We start from the raw sequence: 20000 nt of genomic DNA on the forward strand, positions 1-20000 counted from the left end.
GTAGTAGGTGATAGAAGTGAGCCCTCTTTAATGTCCTTGTGAATGTGCAATGGACTGAGATTAAATGATTTGCATCATTACTAAGGAATGGCTGTGATGCTGATACCCGCTATTTCACATTAGGACAGGAGTTTAGCATCTGTCCAAGGTGTCAGGGCAAAATGACCTCCTCTTTTCAAAAGGAAATGTGGGACTTTTCTGGATCTATAGCAGACAGACCTCTCTTCAGGAGAGCCTTCCATGGAGGAGAGCACACTCATTGATGAAATTTGATTCCTGGTTCCAGGTCTGAGTATGTTGGATGTTGGAGCATCCATGCTTGTTTGCAGTTCATTGAAGCTGAGTTTTGTGGTCCGGATCTAGAATGTCTTTCTGTTATTGTTTCATCCCTGTGTTTCTAATGGTGTTTTCATCCAATTTCCCTGTTTTAATCATACCATGGTGGTGTGTATTATCAAATTTGTGTCCTATCACGTTTTTTATTCATTTCTCAACTTTCTGCTCCCTTATAGTTTCTCCCCTGCCTTGCCCCCTCCCAGCTTCCCCTTGGCACCTCCCTTTCTCAACCTCCCCGTTGCCCCACCTTTTGCCATTATCTCCCACTCCCTCTCTGAGTTTCCCCACCCCATTTTTACGTTCTCACATCCCTTCTCCAAATTCCCCACCTCCTCTCCAGGCTTCCGGCACCCTGCCAACCACCTTCTCCCCTGTCCATAACTGCGTCGATCTCCAACATTTGAGGCCTCTGCTCCAACCTGCCAAATCTCTCAATCCAGGCCATTGCTGATATACTGGATATTATCTGCTTAACAGAATGTTTCTTCCAACAAGATGTCTCTGACTCTTTTGTGTCTCTCCCTGGCTATTGTCTCCTCCGATTTGACAGGCATGAACCCCGTCCTGGCGGTGGAGTTGCACTTACCATCAAAAGCTACATTTCTCACTGCAGTCTACTGCTCAGTACATTTCCAAAATCCCAGGAGCACCTTTGGCTCTGACTTCCCTTCCCCTCCCACCTCTTCTTTGTCTGTGTGCTCTACTGTCTTCCGAACAATGATAACTTTACATATCTCTCTCTCTCTCTCTCAGTCAACATTGACCTACCGAAAACCAACAATCCCAACTCTCCTTCCTCATATGTGCTGATATCATCTATCAACTTGCCAATTGGCTGGGTGTTGGTGCATTTGTCACCAGGCGTGGCATTGCAGCAAAGGACTTCTGTGACTCCATGGGCCTGCCTCGATCTATGAATTTGTAGAGGCATCATTTTACCTTTGATTTTGTAATCTGTAAATATGCTTGAGCTCTGATTTAAGGGGGGATTTACGGTGCCAGGTGAGCGGGAAGAAGGACGAGTGGGTCAGATGGTGGCGGTTTGAATCGACTCAGAATTCGAACATTTCCGACATATTTTCTGTCACACTCAAACCTTTTTGACCTGCACTTCTGCTTTCTCTGAAACAAAGATCCTTCCAAATTTGTTGTCAGTTATTATACCCATCCTCCCTCCCATGGTACACCGAATTATACCTTTAGGCAGTTGCCTTGAAGCAGCATGCCTTCTCTTTCTGGGAGTCAAATCTGACCGAAGGCAACCTCAGATCAGGCAACCTCAGATCGCTCCAAATAGCTTGTAACAATCTGTGTCCACTCTCAGAAGATTTCAGAACTTTCCAGTCACTGGCCAAGTCTTTCCTTGGCACACCTAAACTTTTATCTACCTACAACGCCTTCAGCTGCAGTTTGATGGAGTGCTGCCCTCCCCTCTGGCCTGGCGTCCCTGCCTCACACATTTCTCAGCTTGGCGTCATGGAAACCATGGTCCTAAACTCATTGGGATTTCCTGTGATGAAGCAGGGTGTCTAGGCCTGTTACTCCCACATTGCAGACAGGTTGGTGACCTCCCTGTTTTCTACCACCTCATTTTTCGTTTTGCACCCTCTGCACTCTCTTCGCTCCATCCATCTTACATTTCTGCATTTCTTACAGCAACTTACCTATTCTCTTCAATCTCGTTCTTCGCTCCAAGGCTTCAAGACAAGTTCACCTCTATCTCGGGTCATAATCCCTCATCCACAACCATGATCTTTTCTACACCTGTTAAACCACTCCCACCCCGTCTCCCAATTTTTTTTTCCCCTGCTTCTGTATCCATCTTGTCCACCCCTTGCATTCACCTCAACCCTTCATCATTACCTGTGTCCATTGTCTGTACGTCTCCGTCTATGTTTTCCTTCGGCTCTGCTGTTGGCATTTCACCTTTCTCTTTTTGCTGCTCCTTTTGTTATGTTGTGTCCTGATCCATTCTGTGTTTAGCTCTTCCATGAGCCTTGTCTCTGTAAAAAAAAGAAGAAGAGCATATCCGGTCTCTGGCAACGTTTCACCCGCTTCCCAGTGAGCTTCTTCAGGCTCATAGACCCCAAGCCTCAGCACGTGTCTGCTTTTATTAATTAATGAGGCGACAATTCATTTCCGGTCATATGCCGGTGAAAGATGTCAATTGAGAAGTGTTTTTATTTTGCCGAATCTTAGGCAACAAACGCCAAATCGCATCATTGATGGTCTGTTGTGCTCTTTTTTTATTTATTCGTGAGCCAGGAAGGAATTTGAAACAAAGGCTGTAGGTGAACATGATTGAGCTGTTCGGCCTGGAAAGGTGATACACTCAGGAATAGCACATGATTGCCTGCAATCTGGCAACAAATTGGACTTGGATGGCACCCATGTCCTCGATACGACGTCCGACAAATGACAGATTGATTCTGGAGGCATGGCACATCGAGTTGCGTGGGTGGTCGAACTGGGGAGACCATAAACATACCCACACAACCCATACCTCTGATACAAATGGCAAAACTTGATGTTGCAAACAGCTGGACAAGGTGAACAACAATGCTCGATCCACAACACCATGCCAACACATGTACAACACCCAACGGAACCTCCACCAATCATGCAACTCGCACATCACCGTGTCCAACAACCCAGACATGAAGCCAGTCATGTTCGTGACAACAAAAACGAACGTACACACTCACTCACCCCCACACACACCATACCAGATCATGAGGAAATACAACGAGGAGAGAAGACCATTGATGATGTGATTTTGCATCTATTTACTTGAGGTTCAGCAAAATAAAAACACTTCTCAATTGACTTCTTGCACCTGCACATGACCAGAAACGGATTGTCGCCTCGGCAACAAAAGTGGACACGTGCATTGATCTATTGTCCTGAGGAAGTTCACTGTAAAGCGGATGAAACGTCACCTGAGACCGGATCTGTTCTTGCTTGTTTTTTTTTAGTGGATTAGCAGATCTCATTACTTCTTTACTGGATGCACCTTTTGTCTCACCTGTATTTGAATCCTGACTCCTCTATAAACTGTCATCCCGATGTTTCACAGGCATTGTTGATTCATCAATCCTGTGTACCATCCATCGGATGGATGTTAAACAGGGAATCCCATATGTCGGCATTAGTTGGTGGATGTTAAATACCCAACGGTCGGTGTCCTTCGCAAACAGTAGGTGAGCTCTTGCCAGCACCCTGGCCAAATTCCTGCCCTAACTACTGATGGGAGAGGGATGGCAAACTGGCCAGCATGACCCCAGGCCAAGAAATGCTTGAGCGGAACCAACACTGTAACACAGAGTACGGTACATCGGATCGGGATGTTCCATGCAAGAATGAGGACATTAATAGACATGATTCTTGTGGAATAACAATGCACCAAATGAAATTAATTTCAGAGAAATGCTTGAGAGAGGCATTGAAACATCTCCAATGGCACATGATGAATCAACGCATTGACGGAGATGAACGTTTCATACGCCATGTACTATCGCTTAAATCTTCGTCGTTGCATCGGGTGCTTGCAGTTGATGTAAAGTATTTATGAAAGAAAACACAATTTAGCTTTGTGGTGTGTCTTGTGCATGGTTCATACATCAGTTTTGTTAATTTCGGAAGAAGTGGGTAATAATTACATTGGAACCAAAAGCATAATTAGAGGAAAATATCTGATAATGAATAGTGCCATTTCAGAAAGACAGTGCACCTCCTTTTTGGCTGAGATAAAGATTAAAATTTGAACGTTTTAGTCATATTTAATCCAAATGATTATCATCATCCTAACCCTGTGATCTACATGCTGCATTGCATTTTCTTCGAGAAATTCATCAAGGAAGCATTATGTTATGTAAACTCCGTGAGATTCCGAGGGAGGTAATAAGGGACAGACCAAGAGTATTACAAATGCATGTGAACAGCAGTTGATGGCTTCATTAAATATTGAAATAGAAAACTTCAACATGCCTAAGTGAGCTTGCTTCTACTGCGCGTACCCATTGCTAAATAAACAAAATTTGAATTTTCCTTTTCATTTTGCCTGTAAAATTAAAATCGCAGGTTCATTATAATTGTTGGAGACTGTTATGATGTACACAGTGAGCAGGCATCCGAGTACAAATTCCATTCGGATGTACAAATAGTGTTTCTACTGCATATTGAGTGCACTTCATTTCTATAACCGGTATTGTTTTGAGGCCGACGAGGCGAGGCGAGTCGAGCCGGCCTGATGCACCTGGAATGCCAATGTTGAGATTCACGATTCCTCGCCCGTGTATCCATCGGCACCACGCGGGGAAATTTTTCTTATGGGTTAACATCGTACACTTTTGATTTAATTTGATTTTTTTTCAAAAGTGGATCGATGCAGACGACATCACGTCATAATATTTGTTATGTTTTGTATTCCAAATGAGAAGCTTGCTGAGACATCACTGCATAAATAGCAATAAGTGAGAGGACTGAAAATGTGGTTTTAAGAAACTCTTAAGTCTGTGTTAACATTTAATTGAAGACTGATAAAATGCAGACATGGGACGTTTGAAGGAAATGTTGAATTTGAAGGAATTGTAATATCTTGTCTTTGGAATATTGGAAAGTAAAGTTATTAAAATAAGCACTTTAGTGTCTTCATTGTTTTGGAGTAAAACAACACGGTCTGCTCTCCCTTTCCAGACTTTATCAATGTCAGTTTGCAATTATTTTCTGCACAAAGTGTTCAGCTGGGATGAAGAGTTTCTGATAGCATGAGAAATATTGTTTGAATATTTGTATGCCAATGTCAATAAAATGGTTGGCAAACATTTGCTTGATGGGAACTGTTAAACAGGCGATCTTATTTAACTAACCCAGGGTTGATTTGATTTGTTTGCATTATGTTGACAACTAATAATTAGTACAGAAGTGCAATATTACATTTAGATGTGCAAGCATAAATGTTTGAATAATAATACAACAAAAAAGAAAGTATATTTATAGATGTGTGTGATATATTTGGGTTTTAAACTCAGTAACGATGTCCAGTTTTAATTGACTGCCACTGTAGGCAGCAAAATTTGCAATGATTTCACTGAGAGCATTATGCTCTGTACTTCATCAAACCTCACCCACTTGGAGGACAAGGCCAGCATATGGATATTGTGCGTCACCCTTATTAAGATTTATTAAGATGTGTTAGGCACTACTTCTAACTGAAGCTGGGCTTGGACTTTGAGCAGAGTTGTTGTGAGGTGTCCTCTCCCAAGAAGCAGTAGCTCTCATCGGCATTGTATGTAACATAGTGTGTGCGCATGCATTTGTCTGTGCATGCATCCACGTATACTGTACAAGGTTTTTTTTTATGAGATCCTTGTACAACTTTAAACTTTAATAAGTTTGGATGTACACATGACAGAAGCAAACCATAATTGCCATATTAAAGTATAATTCAGAAAGATTTGTTAATGTTATGTCTGTCTTTTCATCTCATTGAAGATGCTGAAACTGATTGAAAATAGTGGCAGTAGAAGAAAAGGTTAACTGTGGTTTTGGATCACAGAACAGAAGTCCATAACAGCCAAGAGATGAAAATTCACTGCTGATTATATGAAACATGCACCAGATAGGAACTCGATTAACCGTTGGATGAAAAAGTTCAAAGAAACTGGATAATTGAATGACAGACCATGATACGGAAGGTCTCAAATCAGCGATGAAACTGTGGCTGTCATCCAGGAAGCATTTGAAAGGAGTCCACAAAAGTCGTTGCAATGTGCATCTGGTGACCTATGCATCTTGCAATCAACAATGAACGAAATTCTCAAAGTGAAATTTCATGAACATGCTTACAAGATTCAGGTGGTTCAGTGCTGCATGAAAGATGACTACCATGCAGGCTAAGATATGTGTCAACAGTTGAAATATAAAAATGCACAATCCCCCTGGGTTTCTTAATCATTAATAAGTCTTAATCTTCTTAAATAATCTTAAAAAGGTAACATTTTCTGATGAGGTGATATTCCACATCAGTTGCAAAGCCATCTGCCGCAATTGCCACATTCACGGGACAGAAAAACCTCAGGAAATCTGGCAACATGAAAGAGACACCAAAAATCAATGTCTCCTCGGCTCCCAGGAGGTCCTGCATCATAGGTCCGTTCTTTATAGAGGCTGCAACAGTCAACAATGAATGCTACTTTGCAATGTGATAGAATTGTTTGTCCTTGAACTCAGATTATGAAATCTTTCAGGACCTTCTTTCAGCGAGATGGTATTCCCTGCCACTAAATTTTGAATATGCGGTAGTTCTTGAATGGCATCTTCCCAGACAAATGGATCAGTTGATGTGGACCAAGCGCTTGGCCACATTGTTCAGCTGACCTGTTTCCATTAGACTACTTTCATTGAGCGAGGTTGAAACTGTTATTTCCTCATCAAAACCACATTCTTTTGATGAACTTATCTCGAGGATCACAAATATAATTCATGAAATCATTCAACAGCAACTGGAGAATGATTTTAACGAGTTAGAAAATCAGATTGAATATCTTATGAAGGATGGTGGTGATGTTAATGCCTTGTAATTTAAACTGTATTGTGTAAAAACGTGATGAATTATGCTTTCGTATGCCATTTACAAATTGCTTCCATCATATGTTCATCCAAAGTGATAAAATTTAAAGTTGCAGTGTGTGTGTGTGTGTGTGTGTGTGTGTGTGTGTGTGTGTGTGTGTGTGTGTGTGTGTGTGTGTATTTGGTTATCTCCATATGCAGGTTTCAGAAGGTGGAAATGAGCCCTCCCAGGTCTCAAAGTATCCATCTTTGCATGTGTGTGCATATATACAATCAACCTTTAATTACCACAGTGGTTGCCTTCCTGGAAAATTCTGTGATATTTAAAACCAAGTTCTTGTGGGAATAATGGGGTTAGGTTCCTGGGCTTAAAGAAAATAGAGCACAAGGTCGACGGCAGCAGCCAAAAACAAACACATCACAGGTGAAATTAGAAGGGCACTTGGTCGAGTGCATATCTCCGCAATGCAATTCCTGATCCACGAGATCATACTGCATCAGGCCCAATACATTTTTGAATAAAAATTTTATAATTCTCGAATCTGGATCTGGATTTGGACGTTCACCAAAATCGAATCATATGTCCTTGTCACACACACACACACACACACACACACACACACACACACACACACACACACACACACACACACACACACACACACACACACACACACACACACACACACACACACACACACACACACACACACACACACACACACACACACACACACACACACACACACACATTGCTGGAATTATTAAAATCCAAATTAAAATCAAGTTTACCTCCCTGCCTTTGCTTGCCATGACATCCACTGCCATGTAACCGGCACGGCCCGTGACGTCATCGTCGGCCGGCTGCGCACCGGCCTACGCAGCAACGGTTCCTGTCATTGGATGGTAAATAAATGGCCATAACTTGGGAAGCACTTGTCCAATTAATATCAAACCTTGAAAAGGCACATTCTCAGGTCCCTAGCAATGTACCTGGCAAGTTTTAATTACATCTGACAAGTGGTTGTCGAGAAACAGCTGTCACACACACACACACACACACACACACACACACACACACACACACACACACACACACACACACACACACACACACACACACACACACACACACACACACACACACACACACACACACACATTGCTGGAATTATAGATAGATTGTGTTATGCATCGTTTTTGTCCCTATCTCTCAATGGTGAAGAATCACTTTAAAATTTCTCAGATCCAGATCCGGATTCAGATCTTCACCAAAATTAAGCGTTGCTGTCCTTGGTGCGTCAATTACATACACAAAATATTTCAAAATGATTGTTTGAAAACTGTGGGCAAAAATCGTGTGACAAAGACAAACAGACAAACGCTACAGACCAACAAACTTGGCAAAAAAAAATTTTTCGCTACGTTACAAGAAAAAGACATCGTGCAGAGCATAATACTTGCAAAATCCACCCCCTCTGCAAATGTTACCATGGATGCATAAAATTGTACATTTCATTTACATTAATATTGACAATCTTAATCAAAGTTCAGGTCAATCAGGTGAAAATTGATTATTTTTCACATTTAAATTTATGATTTTAGAAGTTTGACCTTGAGTTGACCTTTGACCTTTTGACTTCAAGAATAGTTGATTTCCAAATTCAGTGATGCACTATGCAAATCCTGTTCAACTTTCAAGTCAATCGGATGAAAAATGACGATTTTAGAAATTCGACCTGAAGATGACCTTTGACCTTTGACATCAAAATCAATTTGCTTCCAAGTTGAGAACTACCACTACAACTTGGTACTGTTTCATGACATCAGTTTAGAATGGTGACCTGTAGGCGATTGGCAAACAGACAAACAGACAGACGGGTGAAAACATAACCTCCTTCCACTTTCGATGATGGAGGTGATAAATGTAAAATAAATACAAATCGGCCTTACGATGAAGTCTCCTCCTATGTTGAAGCAGTTTAACTATTCAAAACCTGATTAAACTTACCCCTCACCCACACCAATCCTCTTCGATTAATCTCTTAAATCGTTTTCCTTTGTAATCCGTCAAAGTGTTCATTTTACAAATAGTTCTGCAGCTCAATGAAGCAACAAATCAACAGAATGAAAAGAATCACTTTTGTCTATCGTTTTACATTGAAAGTACATTATAAACAGTGAATGAGAAAAAAACAAAGCAAAAGGCTCTTGGAGCAGGATAACCATCACTGCTTACTTCAAAAACAGTGATTGGTCAAAATTAAAAACCATGATAACTAAATCAGTACATATAGAGGTGGCCGTGATTAGTCAAAACCAGCGATATTTAAGGGTTGTGTGTGTGTGTGTGTGTGTGTGTGTGTGTGTGTGTGTGTGTGTGTGTGTGTGTGTGTGTGTGTGTGTGTGTGTGTGTGTGTGTGTGTGTGTGTGTGTGTGTGTGTGTGTGTGTGTGTGGCAGCTGTTTCTCGACAACCACTTGTCAGATGTAATTAAAACTTGCCAGGTACATTGCTAGGGACCTGAGAATGTGCCTTTTCAAGGTTTGATATTAATTGGACAAGTGCTTCCCAAGTTATGGCCATTTATTTACCATCCAATGACAGGAACCGTTGCTGCGTAGGCCGGTGCGCAGCCGGCCGACGATGACGTCACGGGCCGTGCCGGTTACATGGCAGTGGATGTCATGGCAAGCAAAGGCAGGGAGGTAAACTTGATTTTAATTTGGATTTTAATAATTCCAGCAATGTGTGTGTGTGTGTGTGTGTGTGTGCGTGCGCGCGCATATGTGTGTTATTCGTTATCTTCATATGCAAGTTTCAGAAGGTGAAACGAAGTCCTCCCAGGTCTCAAAGTATCCACCTTTATTTCGGTAAGGGGGTCACGATTTATGGACCAAGCTGTGAAGTTTTCTGTTCTCAAAGTTTTGTGCCGAGGACTCTCTTCAAGATCGTCACTGAGCCCCGGACAGCTTCCAACTGTAGTTCGTTTGTCATAATCTTCCCAGGGATGGTTTTTAATATCTCTGTGAGGTTCTTCATCATCATTCCCGTAGCTCTAACTATCATTGGTTCAACTTTGACATTCTTCAGCTTCCAGGATCTTTTCACTCCATTCTTGAACTCTTGGTATTTGGTCATTTTCTTTATTTATGCTTTGTGCCAAAATCACTGGGTACTAACACTTCAATTAGTAATGACGCCTTTTCTTTTTTTGTATCTGAGTACAATATCTGGTCACAATTCTTTGTTTTCTATGTTTACACTCGATGGGATCATCAGGTCGTATGTGAGCGTTATTTCCTTGTTTTCAATGATTGCTTTTGGTTCATGTTCACATGAGTTTTTGGGAACTCGGATATTGAAATTTTTTTGCAAATGTGCCAGTGTTTTATTCCACATATTTATTGTGCCTTTGTGTGTACAGCTGTTCTGAGTTGAGTTTTTTTTTAACATGCCAATAGCAGGTGACTCGTGCTTTCTGTTTCTACCTTACAAATTCTACACTTGTCAGAGACTCAGTCCCACCAAGTTTTTAAAACCGTTGATGAAGTGTACTTGGTCATGGGTATTTATTATGATTCGTTAACCATCCCAGTTGAGCTCACCTCTTCTTAGCCATTCCAATGAGTCTTCTTTGTCGATGCCTAATCTGGCCAACTCTTATTTTTTTTTCCCCCCCATTCTCCCTGCTGTTTTATCGCTGTCACAGTTGTCGGTGTATATCTGTTGATATTCGCTTTATTGTTCTTTCTTTGTATTTTTTGCAATCATTGTTGCTGTATCCATTGCTGTTTCGGTTTCATGTATGACATCTTCTACTCGCACCTGTCTTTGGAAATTTTTGCTCGGTAAGTTGGAGATACTTTTTCTGGTTTGTTATTTTCGTGTTTGCAAACAAATTTGATTCGGTCATCTGTCGAACTTTTCACTTGCTCAGCATATCCCAAAGTTTTCATTCTGCGCATTTGGTGGAGTTCCATCAGGTCACTACCTTCTCCTCGTCTCGGCAAGTACATTCTTTTTTTTCAGCAGGGATATTTGTTGAACATTTTGTGGATCGTGAGGAGTTTCCTTGTTTTGAAATCTAACTTGTTGATTTCCACTTGTGGCCAGTTTAATAATCCACATCCGTATTGGAACACTGGTATTGCTAGTTATACGCACACACACTCTCGTGTGTAGCCTTGAGGCTGCTGGTTGCATCATTGGTTAGGGACGTGGCTATGCCGCTGATGCAGTGCCCCTATTACCAATACACTGGTGCTCATCTTGTCAACCTCTGAAGGATGACGGCTGAGTCAACCTCACCTGGTGTTAATTCAGGAGCCTAGGATCCCAAGCAAGGCACCCTAACTACGAAGCCAAGGCAAGGCATTATTGCGAGTTGGTTGATGGCTTTGATTTTGTTTGTTGGGTTGAAAAGTGTTTTCAGGATCATCCTCGGTCTATGCAGGTATTCTTTGGCGATTATTTTGCGCATTTCTTCTTCACATATTTGGTAGCCTCTTCTAAAGGTGCTGTCACACCTTGACGATTTAGCCAGCGTATGCCGACGTATGAAAAATTTGTCTAAAACGCCGGCACACGTCGAATACGTTCAGGGTAAGTTGTGTATACGTTAAAAGCACGCTGGAAAACACTGCCATACGTCGTAGTACGCTGGCTTTCATCGTTGTACTTTGCGGTTGTCCTCAAATTTTAGCATGCTTGAAATTTTACGACGTATGCCAGCGTATGACTCGCACGTTCCGCTACGCTGGCCATAAGTTGTAGGCACGTTATGCGATCGTTGACACATGTTACTTGTAAGTTACTCATAAGTCGAAACACGTCGAGGTAATGATTAGCATACCCAAAACTTATTTCTAACCTATGAGTAACGTGCTTTGAACCTATGTGTAACGTACCTCCAACACATATTGACGTATGTAGACGTATTTGATTGACGTCTTCCGGACGACCACAGAACTTACTGAACGTGTTTCTAATTTACAGCTACCATATAATGGCGTATTGGCAGCGTTTAAAAAAAAACAAATAAACAACAATAACTTCCGATATTTCGTCACGTGCTGTTACGTCACGTCCGATTGCCTCTTCAGTTTGCCCATGTCTTATTCTTAGTTCCTCCTCTGTGAATATTTTCTGTTTGAGGATATTGTCACGTCGACGTCGAAACTTAAAAGCAAATGTCCGAATATATTTTAAAATTCGTGATAGACTAAAAAAAAAATAGTAATAAAAAACAACAACAACAACAACTTCAGATATTTCGTCACGTGCCTTCACGGAGCCAAGGAGAAAAAGAAAATGAGCCTTGATGGAGAAAATAAGTTTCGGGTATGCTAAACATTACCTCGACGTGTTTTGACTTATGAGTAACTTACAAGGAACTTGTGTCGACGTGTGTCAACGATCGCATATCGTGCCGACAACTTATTCCCAGCGTAGCGGAACGTGTGAGCCATACGGTGAGTACGTCGTAAAATTTTCAGCATGCTTGAAATTTCACGACGTACTAAACGTACCACGAAATATGACAGCGTACTTCATCGTTTTTCAGCGTGCTCTTAACGTATACACAACTTACCCATACCGTATTCGACGTGTGCCAGCTATTTAGACACATTTTTCATAGGTCGGCATACGCTGGCTAAATCGTCAAGGTGTGACTGCCTGGTTGACACTTCCAATTTTCAGGAGGTTATGATTTAAATTGGCGTGTGGCAGGTTTTTAACAGGCTACGCCACGAGTTTGTCGGCGATACGTGCAGCGAGCTATGCCTAAGTTAAAGTATAGTTGGGCACAGGTTGTGAACGCCGACAACACGCTAATAATTCGTTGGTATAAGTTATCTATATGACAACAAAACGTTCTGTGCCCATTACTAATATGTTATGCATACGACCAACACGTTATGAATACGACCAAAACTTAAAAAAAAAAACATCAAAATTTCAGCGTACGCCAACGTTTTACGTACATTTTTATACGTTGCCATTGCTGGCTAAATCGTCAAGGTGTGACAGTGCCTTAATCTGAGGTATTTGTAAGATGCTTCATTTTTGAGTTCACGTATTGTTGTATTTAGGTCGATTTTTATATTGTCCATTTTTGTTGGTCTACCTTTAATGAGTGTGCACTTAGTGCACTTACCTCGGCCAAATTTCTTTTGAATGTTGGCGGAGTACTGCTTCACTAATTTAAGTTGCTCTGTCATTTTTTCGTAGTGTGTGTGCTCGTGTGTGTGTGTGTGTGTGTGTGTGTGTGTGTGTGTGTGTGTGTGTGTGTGCACATACACAAAGTGTAGGCCAAAGGAAGGAAAATGTATCAGAGGGTAGAAGGCAACACACTGACAGTGGGATAGTAGGATTGGACAACTCATGGACACAAGGGGATTTTCTGAACAGGAGAGAAGAGAGAAACAAAAACTTTGCAACCTGCGAATAGGTGGAGAGAAGGGGAAGGGGCCCCCGGCACAAACCTTGAGTCTGGACACCTTGAGCAATAACCTTGTCTGAGGTTGTTGAAGGTTCGCTGGGATGTGACAAAAAGTCCCATTTCTTTTCTATCAACCTCTGCATCCTCTTTCCCCTCAACCCAACCTCTCCGTCATTCTTTTTGGGATCCAGTGTTGTAGTTCTGTGTGCCAAGTAATGTGGCACACGGAGTCAGTTGGTTCGCTTGGTCAAATAATTAACCGCCGCATAGTTTCAGGCATGATTCCTTGTCTAACATGCTAAATTCACTGGTACGGTAAAGCGACTTTGGGCGAGAGGATCTGGCCCGAGTTATGGTTTGCAGTCGGCGTTCGTGGTCTCTCGAGGCACACCACTCTCTGGAAGTTATCCAGAGGCTAAGTCCTCAACAATACGAATACAAATTATGCAAGGTTGACGACATTGTTTTGATTTTTACCTAATTTTAAAGGTAACTTTCACCATAACTCGACCAAGGTTTATCCAATCAGGACGCAATTGCCCTCCCTAGATAGCTGAGAGCAAGGAGCATTTATGCTTTATTTATATCTTATCCCTCTGAGTTAACGGTCAAGCTCTTCGACCCCTTGGAGTGCTGAATTATCATTTCGGTTTTTCTCCCTTTTTTCTGCTAATGTCTGAGCTGTATCTACGGTCCGGCTGGGACATTCGGAATGAAATTTTGCATCAATCATGGGAATAGGAAACTATGCAGGGTTGACATAATTATTTTTGACCTTGATCTCTCATTTTTCAGGTCATGACCCAATTATGGATATTTTAACAATTTTCACCATAATTTGACTAAAGTTTGTCCTATCGGAACGAAATTGCCCTCCCTGGATAGCCTAGAGCAAGGCGCATTTATACTTTATTTACATCATATCCCTAAGAGATCAAGATCAAATGGCAGTCTGAAAAAATGATGCGGTCCAGGTCAAATAACAGTATTTAAAAAACAAAAACACATTTTTTTTTTTTTGTCATCGCTCAATTTTACTAACACAGAATCTCAGACCACTTGGCCTTCCAAGATGTTCTTGCATCATAATCGTATACCTACATCGAAGTTGTGCACCTGATATTTGTTTCATGTCTTTGGACTTTTTTTGGAGGGGGGATTGTGACCTAATTAACAAAAAACACATTTTTGATCATACCTTGAATAAATTTCCTCCGATTTTCATGATGTTGAGTTTTATGGATAGATTGTACATGGGGACATATTTTCTTAATTTACACTCTATCCCTAAATGTTGAAGGTCACAGTCATATGGTGATTCAAAAAACATATAGCCATTATTGGATCGTGGGCCAAGGGCAAGTCGCAGACTATCATCAAGGGTAAGCATCCCCCAGCTTACTCTTGGCAATCGTTTTGTGATCGCAGTTATATGGTATTGTTTGAGTTTGGTACTGACCTAATTGCCTACTTAAAACAAAAACAAGAAGACACAGATATTGTGGAACCTTTAATGATTGAAACCCTGTACTTATTGGCTGTGATAATCAATTTTCTACTAGTTTTCCCACTCAACGTCCAAACTACTCATCAAATCCAACAGTTTGACCTCCTTTTCCTTGAGGCATTACGCTGCCTTCCCACTAGCCTATTGGTTAATTAGCATTAATTCACAATCTAAATGCCAGGATCGGGCAATTGGTTGCGTGCTTGCTATTGAGCTTTCAAACTGCTCTGAGGATGCTGTGCTCAGTGGGAGCACTGCATGCAGGGGGGAATGTTGTGTTGTCATTTGAATAGGGATGGTAAGCTGGCCGTCTCGTTTGCTTTTTTTTGCCTTGAAATATTAAAGCTCCAATGCCATCTTTCGAAAATCGTTGTGCTGCAACCCTCTTCAAATTGGCTGCTCGAGTTGGCTGTTTAGAATTAATATTAACTGAAGGACGTGAGCATGCTAGGTTTGGACATGGTGGAGCAAGGTGGAACAAGTGGTTTTTGTAGTCTATGTTACAATAACATGTAACGACCTAACTTTTCTTTAAGTTTGGAAGATTACTGGGTTGGAGGTGGCAGAAGGGTTAGCGGAGGGTTGGGGGCAAGGGATTCATCACTCATTTTATACACCACATTTTTTTTTTTTAATGTACAAGACAGCATACAATTATTTCCAATGCTCTAAAGTCTAAAGGGTATGAAAATCATTCTTTATCTGGATTTTATAAACTTTTTCTTGAAAGGTTTTTCCACCTCTCATAACTGCCCCATACATCCCAAAGTTTGAATGCCCTTGTTGTGGAAGCCTGCTTGTGACAGTGTAATAACACTAAACAGGACATTCAGTCTCAAGACAACACTGCACATTTTTGAATTGTTATTGTAAATAATAATCTTTAAACAACCGACATTGTCGAGTTTGGATTGGCTAATTAACATCCCCAAGTACATGGCTTACATACCCATTGTACAATGCTCACAGTTTTAAAGGTATTCCCCATGCCTTTAGGACCTCATTACTCTCGTCATTGACAAACTTCCTATTTGTTCTTGGAATGCTCAGTGGAATGTAAACTCATTAGCAAATGTTTCGCATTGTGAATCTTCAAAGCAAGTTGCTAGCTGTTCTTGTCAGAACGAGAGTATATCATGAAATACGTGCTTCATGTTGTATATCTTTGGAAAAAAAAACACTTTTGTTGTAACCTTTTTATCCTCGTCGTTTTCCACACATGATGGATGTTCAAAAAAGATCTACAAATGAGATACTCACAATAGTCCAATGAATCTCGGGTTTTAACTTTCACATCCTATGAAATCACCACCAAAAATGCAGTAAGTGTTCTATTTTCACAATGGATTGCAAAATCCTGCAGCAACATCCCTCCACCGTCTATGTTGACCAAAATGTTGTTGTTGACGAAGACCACGAACAAATGCTACAGAGCAATTGTTTACACATTCTTTGATTTTGCATTTCTGTTGGTCCCATGTTTTCTTGTTCCCCTCCATTTTGTGGTCATATTTTAACATTCACCCTCTCTATTACTTCACTTCACCATGAGATTCTACACCTATTCACAGGGAAATATTCGTGACAATTGACGCCTTCATTTTTCAGAAAGATAAAATAATTGCAAAACTTGCAAAAAAAAAACATAACGTAAAACAGCTTTTTATGTTGAGTAACAATTTCATTAATTGAAGTCGACTTACAAATGCTCTTGTTTAGAAATAGAGGTAAATTATAGTGGAATTGTAAATCGACTATAAAGTAAAGAGAGAACAAAATGATACAGCCATTCCTGCTAGCAGTAATGAAAATTCATTGCCTGAATTATGGGTCACCTTTTTTTTCAAAGAAAGCTTTATGGTTTAGTGAGTCACTGAAGTTCCACAACCTCTCAAGCATAATATGGAGTGAATTTCACAAGACATTATTTGCAGCATTTTTATCTTTGAAATATATTACGCCTCTATATACAGTACGTGTAAAATCGGGACTTGTTCTTTCCTTTGACATTCGCACATGGGTTTGCCACCATTGTGAGGAAACAAATGACTGTGACTTGTTTGAATCTATAGTCCTGGATGGTGGCTGATGTCATGCTACCCTGGAGGAGTTTGGGGTGGAGGGGGTTGGGGGGGGGGTGTTAGGTCGCCAATAAAGTGCCCGCTGTAGGTGAGGGGAGTAATTTTGAATTTGATCAAGGTGCTGGCCTCATACACATTGTTGAAATAATGTCCACCAGCTAATGATGGCAGCTTAACACTCAATGATGCAATGCCAACTCACTCCCTTGCTGCCTTTGGCTCTGCTACCTCTCTCCCTCGAGCCTGCTGTTCAGCCACAAACTACAGCAGTTCTTTACATTCAGGCCAAATTACTTCCCATCTCCAAACAACTTTTCCATCCTCAATTTGGTAAACCTTTCCATGCTTGGATGGCAATCAGCACGTCAACTCACAAGTTGTAACGGCACATTTCTGCTACATTTACTCTCCAAAGTATTGATTAGTCACACCGCCTTCTGCTTGCGGTGTCATGAACACCATCACACAGGTACCAGATGCAGGGAACAGGACATAACTCACTCCTGCACCTGTGATTGGAGAGGATCAGCAATGGCCCATTTAGATATGGACCCAAAGCCGCCTCTGTGAGAACACTCCTCTTGCCCTAGCCGAACCACACGCAGGATCCACTGTTTCTGGAAGACGATCGCCAATGAAGTTTCTGCCAGCATTTGACACACATGCACTGATTTCCTTCACCAGCCAGAAGAAAATAAGGACTCTGCTTTCCATACCACCCTGGGCACTCTTGCCTCATTCATGTACCTTCTGTGCTACGGTCAATAGTGCCAATGGAAAGATCAATTCCAGACAAGCCCCCAAATGTCTTAAAACTCAGGTTGCTCTGATCCATTTATGTCAGTTGGGCATATTCCAACATTGCATTTATTTTAAAGATAAAACACAAGGAAAACATGAACACACAGGCGCAGCACTGTTGACAGCTAATCGAATGAGGACTGCCTCAACTTTCCTCTTGCCATCTCTGCTCCGCTTTGTCACAGTTGTTTGGATTGTTTTCATACATTCCTGAAGCCCCTCTCTTGAGAACACCACTCATAAATATGAGAAGGTTCTCTATCTAGAAAAAGCTACAAAATGTTCGTAAGCACGAGACCATTCCATCTCCAGAATGAGATAAAGCTTTGGGCTGGCAGGATAGCTGAGAGCTATGCATTCTAAGCTGTCTATCCTGGATTCTAATCTCAGCCCAGCAACAAGCCTGGGTTCTAATCTCGGCCCAGATATCCTGGTGTTTCGCAGATAGGGCCATTTATCAATGTGTATGCTGGCTGATGATAGCTCGCATCTCTTCTACAAGATGTGGAAAATACTTGAGTAGACTTTGACTCGATTACCGAAAAACTTAAGTCTGATGTGGTTCATACTGCTATAAATGGCTATAACTTGCAGCTGGTCATAAGTTTGAGGTAGTGCACAGCTTTGCTCGCAGCCTAATATCTCGCGGCTTCCGGGTTGCAACCCACACCTTCTCTCCCACCGCTAACTGTGTAAGAAGCTCCACTAAATATTGCTCCTGCCCACTCTGACTCCCTCCTAAATGGTAGTACATGATGTTGTAATGCTCCACCTGTGCAAGCTCTTGAAGAAGCTGACAAAGTCTATCTCCATGAAGGCTCAACGAGGTACCATTCAGGTACGAGATCTTAGTACGCTCGTATTACGTGCTTTTCAGGTGTTCAGCTCTTATTATGACTTCCAGTTTTAGTTTGTTATGCAGTATTAGAATTGATATTTGGTTTTACTATGAATGGCATCTGACTTCAAGATTGAAAAAAAATGAATGGCCTCTGACTTTAAGATTGATGCAAGCAATTTCAGCTTTTCATTTCAATTAATTTGTAAAAATTTCTAAAAACGTGTTTTCACTTTGTCATTATGGGGTGTTTTGTGTCGATTGGTCACAAATAATTTAAATTTAATCCTTTTTAAATTGAGGCTGTAACACAACAAAATGTGATAAAAGTCCTCGTGGTGCGAATGCTTTCCGAAGGCACTGATATATAGTATATGTATATATGTTGTGCAGTCGACTCGGACACACAAATTTGTTTGGGGTTACTTCATCCGGAACAATTTTGCTGTGGAATCGCAAAAGAAAACTTTGAAGCTGTAACCAGAACTTCACAAAACAGAGCAAGTCAAGGCAAAACCTACAGCAAAAGTGGCAATGACCAAACACTTGTGGCATTTCCTCCCAAAACCAGAACTAAGATCCTCTCTGGCATTCTTCTCTTAAGATGGCCCACCACAAAGCCTCGTACAGGCTTTCCAGAAGGCCATGGCTGTCTCAGTCCCTCTCTCAGTCTCGATGCTCACACCATCTAAGCTTATGTCAATTCTGCTCACAGCTGGGCATGGCCAACTCTCTAACTCCAATGGGACTTTTACATTTCAGTGCTAGTTAACATTTCACCACCTGGTCACACGCACGCACGCACGCACACACAATACTTATTTCCTTGTTTGATTTTAGCACCCTTGTGATATCTCTCAAGCTGCCACACTGTTCTCATCCCCACTCCTCCCCATATTCCACCAATGAAATTAAGTCATTTTGACAGATTTCATTAATCTGGTATCGGTGTGGTAGAGACATGATGGGCCGAGTGGTCTCCTCCTGCGCTTAATTTCCTTCTTAATTCCCCCCTCCCCCACAATTTAATTTGCCTTCACAGTTCTGGCTTCATGGTGCAGGCACATTAAATGTAATGATATATTGTCGCCAATTTCTTTAACCTCAGTGTAACAATGTAAAATCAATGTTCAACGATTCAATGATTATGCTGTGCTTTGTCGCTGCAAAAGCAGCTGTCATTTAAATATATTTTCTTTGTGTTCTCAAAATATATCTTGCATTTAATTAAGCATTGTGGGAATAAGCAGAACTCTCCATCTGTCCCTTCTGGCTTTTGTTTTCTCTCTTCCAAGCCAGGCCACAACTCTCTATTTCCCTGTTCTCAATCTTTGAACATCATCCACTTCCCAGCATGCAAATGGCAATGGCCTATGCCACTGGGTTAGAAACAGGGAGGAACAACAGCTTTGCTGAAGCAGAT

General features: G+C 41.3%; 1 protein-coding gene across 3 annotated transcripts in view; it reads left to right on the forward strand.

Annotated features, from left to right (window-relative positions):
• Positions 1-20000, forward strand: part of LOC147030430 (protein FAM200C-like) — an 86361-nt gene that overhangs the window by 6161 nt on the left and 60200 nt on the right. For 2 of the 3 annotated variants that reach the window (XM_085874481.1, XM_085874480.1), the window contains exon 2: positions 19877-20000. This exon is cut by the window's right edge and continues 54 nt beyond it. The gene's annotated coding sequence lies outside the window, so the exon portion shown is untranslated. Of the gene's footprint in view, positions 1-18260; positions 18578-19876 lie in introns of those variants that run through there. The other variant, XM_085874479.1, reaches the window with a different exon arrangement.

Source organism: Eptatretus burgeri, chromosome 3, assembly GCF_056783735.1.
Source record: "Eptatretus burgeri isolate ZD-2024b chromosome 3, Ebu_testis_v1, whole genome shotgun sequence".
NCBI classification, from domain to species: Eukaryota; Metazoa; Chordata; class Myxini; order Myxiniformes; family Myxinidae; genus Eptatretus; species Eptatretus burgeri.